The sequence below is a fragment of the Dendropsophus ebraccatus genome, chromosome 4, assembly GCF_027789765.1.
Source record: "Dendropsophus ebraccatus isolate aDenEbr1 chromosome 4, aDenEbr1.pat, whole genome shotgun sequence".
Classification (NCBI taxonomy): domain Eukaryota; kingdom Metazoa; phylum Chordata; class Amphibia; order Anura; family Hylidae; genus Dendropsophus; species Dendropsophus ebraccatus.
This window is the reverse complement of record NC_091457.1, coordinates 3,381,348-3,389,127: the sequence shown is the minus strand read 5'-3', so window position 1 is coordinate 3,389,127 and position 7,780 is coordinate 3,381,348. Positions and strand designations below refer to the sequence as shown.

The 7,780-nt window shown below is 52.4% G+C and overlaps 1 protein-coding gene across 1 annotated transcript in view; it reads right to left on the bottom strand.

Moving 5' to 3' along the window:
- Positions 1–6,789, bottom strand: part of TUB (TUB bipartite transcription factor) — a 73,576-nt gene extending 66,787 nt beyond the window's left edge. The window contains exon 1 of the mRNA XM_069968017.1: positions 6,544–6,789. The gene's annotated coding sequence lies outside the window, so the exon portion shown is untranslated. The remainder of the gene's footprint in view (positions 1–6,543) is intronic.
- Positions 6,790–7,780: the final 991 nt, after the last annotated feature.

Sequence of the window (7,780 nt, the reverse complement as noted above, 5' to 3'; positions counted from 1 at the left end):
CAAGAGCAACTTCTCCCAACCATCCATGAGCAGTTTGGCCACCAACAATGCCTTTTCCAGCATGATGGAGCACCTTGTCATAAAGCAAAGGTGATAACTAAATGGCTCAGGGGACAAAACAGAGAGATTTGGGTCCATGGCCTGGAAACTCCCCAGATCTTAATCCTATTGAGAACTTGTGGTCAATCATCAAGAGACGGGTGGACAAACAAAAACCAACAAATTCTGACAAAATGCGAGCATGGATTGTGCAAGAATGGACGGCTATCAGTCAGGATTTGGTCCAGAAGTTGTATGAGAGCAGCCAGGAGAATTGCAGAGGTCCTGAAGAAGAAGGGACAACACTGCAAATATTATAGACTTGCTGCAGTAACTCATCTACCTGTCAGTATAATCTTCTGTTACTCAGAATATGATGGAAATTATATTTCTGTATGTGATAAAAACATCTGACAAACACACAGAAAAACCAGAGGGCAGAGGATCATGGGAAAATAGAAGATTTGTCTCATTCTCAAAACTTTTGGCTATGACTGTATATATATATATACACACATATACAGCTCTGATCCTGGGTCTCTGTATACCAGGGCCAGACAGACACCCCCAACCAAGCAGGACCAGATGTGAGCCCTCTGCCCACCAAGACCAGATGTGAGCCCCCTGCCCACCAGGACTAGATGTGAGCCCCCTGCCAACCAGGACCAGATGTGAGCCCTCTGCCCACCAGGACCAGATGTGAGCCCCCTGCCAACCAGGACCAGATGTGAGCCCCCTGCCAACCAGGACCAGATGTGAGCCCCCTGCCAACCAGGACCAGATGTGAGCCCCCTGCCCACCAGGACTAGATGTGAGCCCCCTACCCACCAGGACCAGATGTGAGCCCCCTGCCCACCAGGACTAGATGTGAGCCCCCTGACAACCAGGACCAGATGTGAGCCCCCTGCCCACCAGGACTAGATGTGAGCCCCCTGCCCACCAGGACTAGATGTGAGCCCCCTGCCCACCAGGACTAGATGTGAGCCTCCTGCCCACCAGGACTAGATGTGAGCCCCCTGCCCACCAGGACTAGATGTGAGCCCCCTGCCCACCAGGACTAGATGTGAGCCCCCTGCCCACCAGGACTAGATGTGAGCCCCCTGCCCACCAGGACTAGATGTGAGCCCCCTGCCCACCAGGACTAGATGTGAGCCCCCTGCCCACCAGGACTAGATGTGAGCCCCCTGCCAACAAGGACCAGATGTGAGCCCCCTGCCCACCAGGACTAGATGTGAGCCCCCTGCCAACCAGGACCAGATGTGAGCCCCCTGCCCACCAGGACTAGATGTGAGCCCCCTGCCTACCAGGACCAGACGTAAACTGCCCCACCCAACAGGACCCCATTGTACATTATGGGGTGGTTGCTGTGAGGTCAGATCACACCAGGGTTGCAGTTTGTAGTTCATGTTGTAGTAAATACTCTGTGCTGCTGTGGACCAACAATAACATTCTGTTACCTCTCTGAAATACTCTGTGCTGCTGGATCACCCAGCCATTAACTGACCCTGGAACAGAACAGGGCAGCACTATACTGCTTGTAGATGGTGTAATGTTCCTCATCCGCCGTCTATAAACTGCGACTTATAAAGAGTTTTTCTATTACTAGAAATATTTGTTACTGTTAATAATCCTACTAATAAATACTAATAATAATAACAATAATAATAATAGCATTTATAATAATAGTAATTATTATTATTAGTTATAATTCTTCTTAGGATGTGGATGTATAGTTGTGGGTGTAATACTCCAGGGATTAGACCCCCGTATTGCTGGTTGTGCCCCCTTCTGCCCCCGGGGTCCGCTCTCCGCTCAGACTCCACATCCACCCTTTGATTTCCCCCATGTTGTGACTATTTCCTAGTAGTCGCCATTCTGCTGATAGACACAAGGTGGCGCCATATTCCAAGAGTTCCAGAAGAAATGACTCTGAAGGTTTCCATGGAGACTGTAAGCCATGCACCCTCATCCCTATCCCTGGGGACTGTAAGCCATGCCCCCTCATCCCTATCCCTGCAGACTGTAAGCCATGCCCCCTCATCCCTATCCCTGCAGACTGTAAGCCATGCCCCCTCATCCCTATCCCTGGGGACTAAGCCATGCACCCTCATCCCTATCCCTGCAGACTGTAAGCCATGCACCCTCATCCCTATCCCTGCAGACTGTAAGCCATGCCCCCTCATCCCTATCCCTGGGGACTGTAAGCCATGCCCCCTCATCCCTATCCCTGCAGACTGTAAGCCATGCACCCTCATCCCTATCCCTGCAGACTGTAAGCCATGCACCCTCATCCCTATCCCTGCAGACTGTAAGCCATGCCCCCTCATCCCTATCCCTGCAGACTGTAAGCCATGCCCCCTCATCCCTATCCCTGCAGACTGTAAGCCATGCACCCTCATCCCTATCCCTGCAGACTGTAAGCCATGCCCCCTCATCCCTATCCCTGCAGACTGTAAGCCATGCACCCTCATCCCTATCCCTGCAGACTGTAAGCCATGCCCCCTCATCCCTATCCCTGGGGACTGTAAGCCATGCACCCTCATCCCTATCCCTGCAGACTGTAAGCCATGCCCCCTCATCCCTATCCCTGCAGACTGTAAGCCATGCCCCCTCATCCCTATCCCTGCAGACTGTAAGCCATGCCCCCTCATCCCTATCCCTGGGGACTGTAAGCCATGCCCCCTCATCCCTATCCCTGCAGACTGTAAGCCATGCCCCCTCATCCCTATCCCTGGGGACTGTAAGCCATGCCCCCTCATCCCTATCCCTGGGGACTGTAAGCCATGCCCCCTCATCCCTATCCCTGGGGACTGTAAGCCATGCCCCCTCATCCCTATCCCTGCAGACTGTAAGCCATGCCCCCTCATCCCTATCCCTGCAGACTGTAAGCCATGCCCCCTCATCCCTATCCCTGCAGACTGTAAGCCATGCCCCCTCATCCCTATCCCTGGGGACTGTAAGCCATGCCCCCTCATCCCTATCCCTGCAGACTGTAAGCCATGCACCCTCATCCCTATCCCTGGGGACTGTAAGCCATGCACCCTCATCCCTATCCCTGCAGACTGTAAGCCATGCACCCTCATCCCTATCCCTGCAGACTGTAAGCCATGCACCCTCATCCCTATCCCTGGGGACTGTAAGCCATGCACCCTCATCCCTATCCCTGCAGACTGTAAGCCATGCACCCTCATCCCTATCCCTGGGGACTGTAAGCCATGCACCCTCATCCCTATCCCTGCAGACTGTAAGCCATGCCCCCTCATCCCTATCCCTGCAGACTGTAAGCCATGCACCCTCATCCCTATCCCTGCAGACTGTAAGCCATGCACCCTCATCCCTATCCCTGCAGACTGTAAGCCATGCACCCTCATCCCTATCCCTGGGGACTGTAAGCCATGCACCCTCATCCCTATCCCTGGGGACTGTAAGCCATGCACCCTCATCCCTATCCCTGCAGACTGTAAGCCATGCCCCCTCATCCCTATCCCTGGGGACTGTAAGCCATGCCCCCTCATCCCTATCCCTGCAGACTGTAAGCCATGCCCCCTCATCCCTATCCCTGCAGACTGTAAGCCATGCCCCCTCATCCCTATCCCTGCAGACTGTAAGCCATGCCCCCTCATCCCTATCCCTGCAGACTGTAAGCCATGCCCCCTCATCCCTATCCCTGGGGACTGTAAGCCATGCCCCCTCATCCCTATCCCTGGGGACTGTAAGCCATGCCCCCTCATCCCTATCCCTGCAGACTGTAAGCCATGCACCCTCATCCCTATCCCTGCAGACTGTAAGCCATGCCCCCTCATCCCTATCCCTGGGGACTGTAAGCCATGCACCCTCATCCCTATCCCTGCAGACTGTAAGCCATGCACCCTCATCCCTATCCCTGCAGACTGTAAGCCATGCACCCTCATCTGTATCCCTGGGGACTGGAGGCAAAACCCGACGTCCACAACGACCGATCACCCCGCCTCCCCCCCTCATCAGAAATTACAACCACCCCAATTCTCAATATTTTCATAGCATGATGGGGAGGACCCCAGACACCCCCCTCAAGCTCTCAGCTGTGAGGTAACAGTGTAACAGCCCCTCAGCTGTGAGGTAACAGAGTAACAGACCCTCAGCTGTGAGAGGTAACAGTGTAACAGTCCCTCAGCTGTGAGGTAACAGTGTAACAGACCCTCAGCTGTGAGAGGTAACAGTGTAACAGTCCCTCAGCTGTGAGGTAACAGTGTAACAGACCCTCAGCTGTGAGGTAACAGAGTAACAGACCCTCAGCTGTGAGAGGTAACAGTGTAACAGCCCCTCAGCTGTGAGGTAACAGTGTAACAGACCCTCAGCTGTGAGAGGTAACAGTGTAACAGACCCTCAGCTGTGAGGTAACAGTGTAACAGCCCCTCAGCTGTGAGAGGTAACAGTGTAACAGCCCCTCAGCTGTGAGGTAACAGTGTAACAGACCCTCAGCTGTGAGAACTAACAGTGTAACAGACCCTCAGCTGTGAGGTAAAAGTGTAACAGCCCCTCAGCTGTGAGGTAACAGTGTAACAGACCCTCAGCTGTGAGAACTAACAGTGTAACAGCCCCTCAGCTGTGAGAAGTAACAGTGTAACAGACCCTCAGCTGTGAGGTAACAGTGTAACAGACCCTCAGCTGTGAGAACTAACAGTGTAACAGACCCTCAGCTGTGAGGTAAAAGTGTAACAGCCCCTCAGCTGTGAGGTAACAGTGTAACAGCCCCTCAGCTGTGAGGTAACAGTGTAACAGCCCCTCAGCTGTGAGGTAACAGTGTAACAGCCCCTCAGCTGTGAGGTAACAGTGTAACAGCCCCTCAGCTGTGAGGTAACAGTGTAACAGCCCCTCAGCTGTGAGGTAACAGTGTAACAGCCCCTCAGCTGTGAGAGGTAACAGTGTAACAGACCCTCAGCTGTGAGAACTAACAGTGTAACAGACCCTCAGCTGTGAGAAGTAACAGTGTAACAGCCCCTCAGCTGTGAGAGGTAACAGTGTAACAGTGTAACAGTCCCTCAACTGTGAGAAGTAACAGTGTAACAGACCCTCAGCTGTGAGAGGTAACAGTCCCTCAACTGTGAGAAGTAACAGTGTAACAGACCCTCAGCTGTGAGAGGTAACAGTGTAACAGACCCTCAGCTGTGAGAGGTAACAGTGTAACAGCCCCTCAGCTGTGAGAAGTAACAGTGTAACAGACCCTCAGCTGTGAGGTAACAGTGTAACAGCCCCTCAGCTGTGAGAAGTAACAGTGTAACAGCCCCTCAGCTGTGAGAGGTAACAGTGTAACAGCCCCTCAGCTGTGAGAGGTAACAGTGTAACAGACCCTCAGCTGTGAGAGGTAACAGTGTAACAGACCCTCAGCTGTGAGAGGTAACAGTGTAACAGACCCTCAGCTGTGAGAGGTAACAGTGTAACAGACCCTCAGCTGTGAGGTAACAGTGTAACAGCCCCTCAGCTGTGAGAGGTAACAGTGTAACAGCCCCTCAGCTGTGAGGTAACAGTGTAACAGACCCTCAGCTGTGAGGTAACAGTGTAACAGACCCTCAGCTGTGAGAGGTAACAGTGTAACAGCCCCTCAGCTGTGAGGTAACAGTGTAACAGACCCTCAGCTGTGAGAGGTAACAGTGTAACAGACCCTCAGCTGTGAGGTAACAGTGTAACAGACCCTCAGCTGTGAGGTAACAGTGTAACAGACCCTCAGCTGTGAGAGGTAACAGTGTTACAGCCCCTCAGCTGTGAGAGGTAACAGTGTAACAGACCCTCAGCTGTGAGAGGTAACAGCCCCTCAGCTGTGAGGTAACAGTGTAACAGACCCTCAGCTGTGAGAGGTAACAGCCCCTCAGCTGTGAGGTAACAGTGTAACAGACCCTCAGCTGTGAGAGGTAACAGCCCCTCAGCTGTGAGGTAACAGTGTAACAGACCCTCTGCTGTGAGAGGTAACAGTGTAACAGCCCCTCAGCTGTGAGAGGTAACAGTGTAACAGACCCTCAGCTGTGAGGTAACAGTGTAACAGACCCTCAGCTGTGAGAGGTAACAGTGTAACAGACCCTCAGCTGTGAGAGGTAACAGCCCCTCAGCTGTGAGGTAACAGTGTAACAGACCCTCAGCTGCGAGAGGTAACAGTGTAACAGCCCCTCAGCTGTGAGAGGTAACAGTGTAACAGCCCCTCAGCTGTGAGAGGTAACAGTGTAACAGCCCCTCAGCTGTGAGAGGTAACAGTGTAACAGCCCCTCAGCTGTGAGGTAACAGTGTAACAGACCCTCAGCTGTGAGGTAACAGTGTAACAGACCCTCAGCTGTGAGAGGTAACAGTGTAACAGACCCTCAGCTGTGAGGTAACAGTGTAACAGACCCTCAGCTGTGAGGTAACAGTGTAACAGACCCTCAGCTGTGAGGTAACAGTGTAACAGCCCCTCAGCTGTGAGAGCTGATTAGGAGCAGATATGGGTGGAGCTTAGATGATGACATCACTGCTTGAGTATACAGTCTGATCTGTTACCTGTAGTTCTTCTCGATGGCATACGGGGACCCTCGCACAGTGTCATGTGATTATTACAGAATATTCCGGGGGCTCAAAGGTCGCTGGTGGGGATGGCGGTAGCTGGTAGTTATAAAGGGTCACGCAGGGTTAATGAACTCCAGGACATTGTTGGTCTGTCCTGTTATTGATCAGCTGATCACTATATCAGGTGACCACCATTGTAATATATGTCCTGAGTATACAGCTCCAGTGCAGGAGCCAGGAGTCTCCATGGTTACAGACTACAAGCAAACCCTATACACTGCCCCACCCAGTCACATGACCACAACCTGCAGCCAGTCAGATCAGTCACATGACCACAACCCTGCAGCCAATCAGAAGATCAGTCACATGACCACAACCTGCGGCCAATCAGAAGATCAATCACATAACCACAACCTGCGGCCAATTGGATCAGTCACATGACCACAACCTGCAGCCAATCAGTCACATGACCACAATGGTCCCATGACAGTATATTACTCATCATGGCCACAGAGCTGAACCCTGCTGCTCAGCCTATCACATCATAAAGTGAGGTCACAGTCCTGATGTGATGAGGTCACAGTGCTGATGTGATGAGGTCACAGTCCTGATGTGATGAGGTCACAGTGCTGATGTGATGAGGTCACAGTGCTGATGTGATGAGGTCACAGTCCTGATGTGATGAGGTCACAGTGTGGATGATGTCACAGTGCTGATGATGTCACAGTCCTGATGTGATGAGGTCACAGTCCTGATGTGATGAGGTCACAGTGCTGATGTGATGAGGTCACAGTCCTGATGTGATGAGGTCACAGTCCTGATGTGATGAGGTCACAGTGCTGATGTGATGAGGTCATAGTCCTGATGTGATGAGGTCACAGTGTGGATGATGTCACAGTGCTGATGATGTCACAGTCCTGATGTGATGAGGTCACAGTCCTGATGTGATGAGGTCATAGTCCTGATGTGATGAGGTCACAGTGCTGATGATGTCACAGTCCTGATGTGATGAGGTCACAGTCCTGATGTGATGAGGTCACAGTCCTGATGTGATGAGGTCACAGTGTGGATGATGTCACAGTGCTGATGATGTCACAGTCCTGATGTGATGAGGTCACAGTGCTGATGATGTCACAGTCCTGATGTGATGAGGTCACAGTGCTGATGATGTCACAGTCCTGATGTGATGAGGTCACAGTCGGGGTCAGCCAGCCTCCCCGGCTCCCATTAG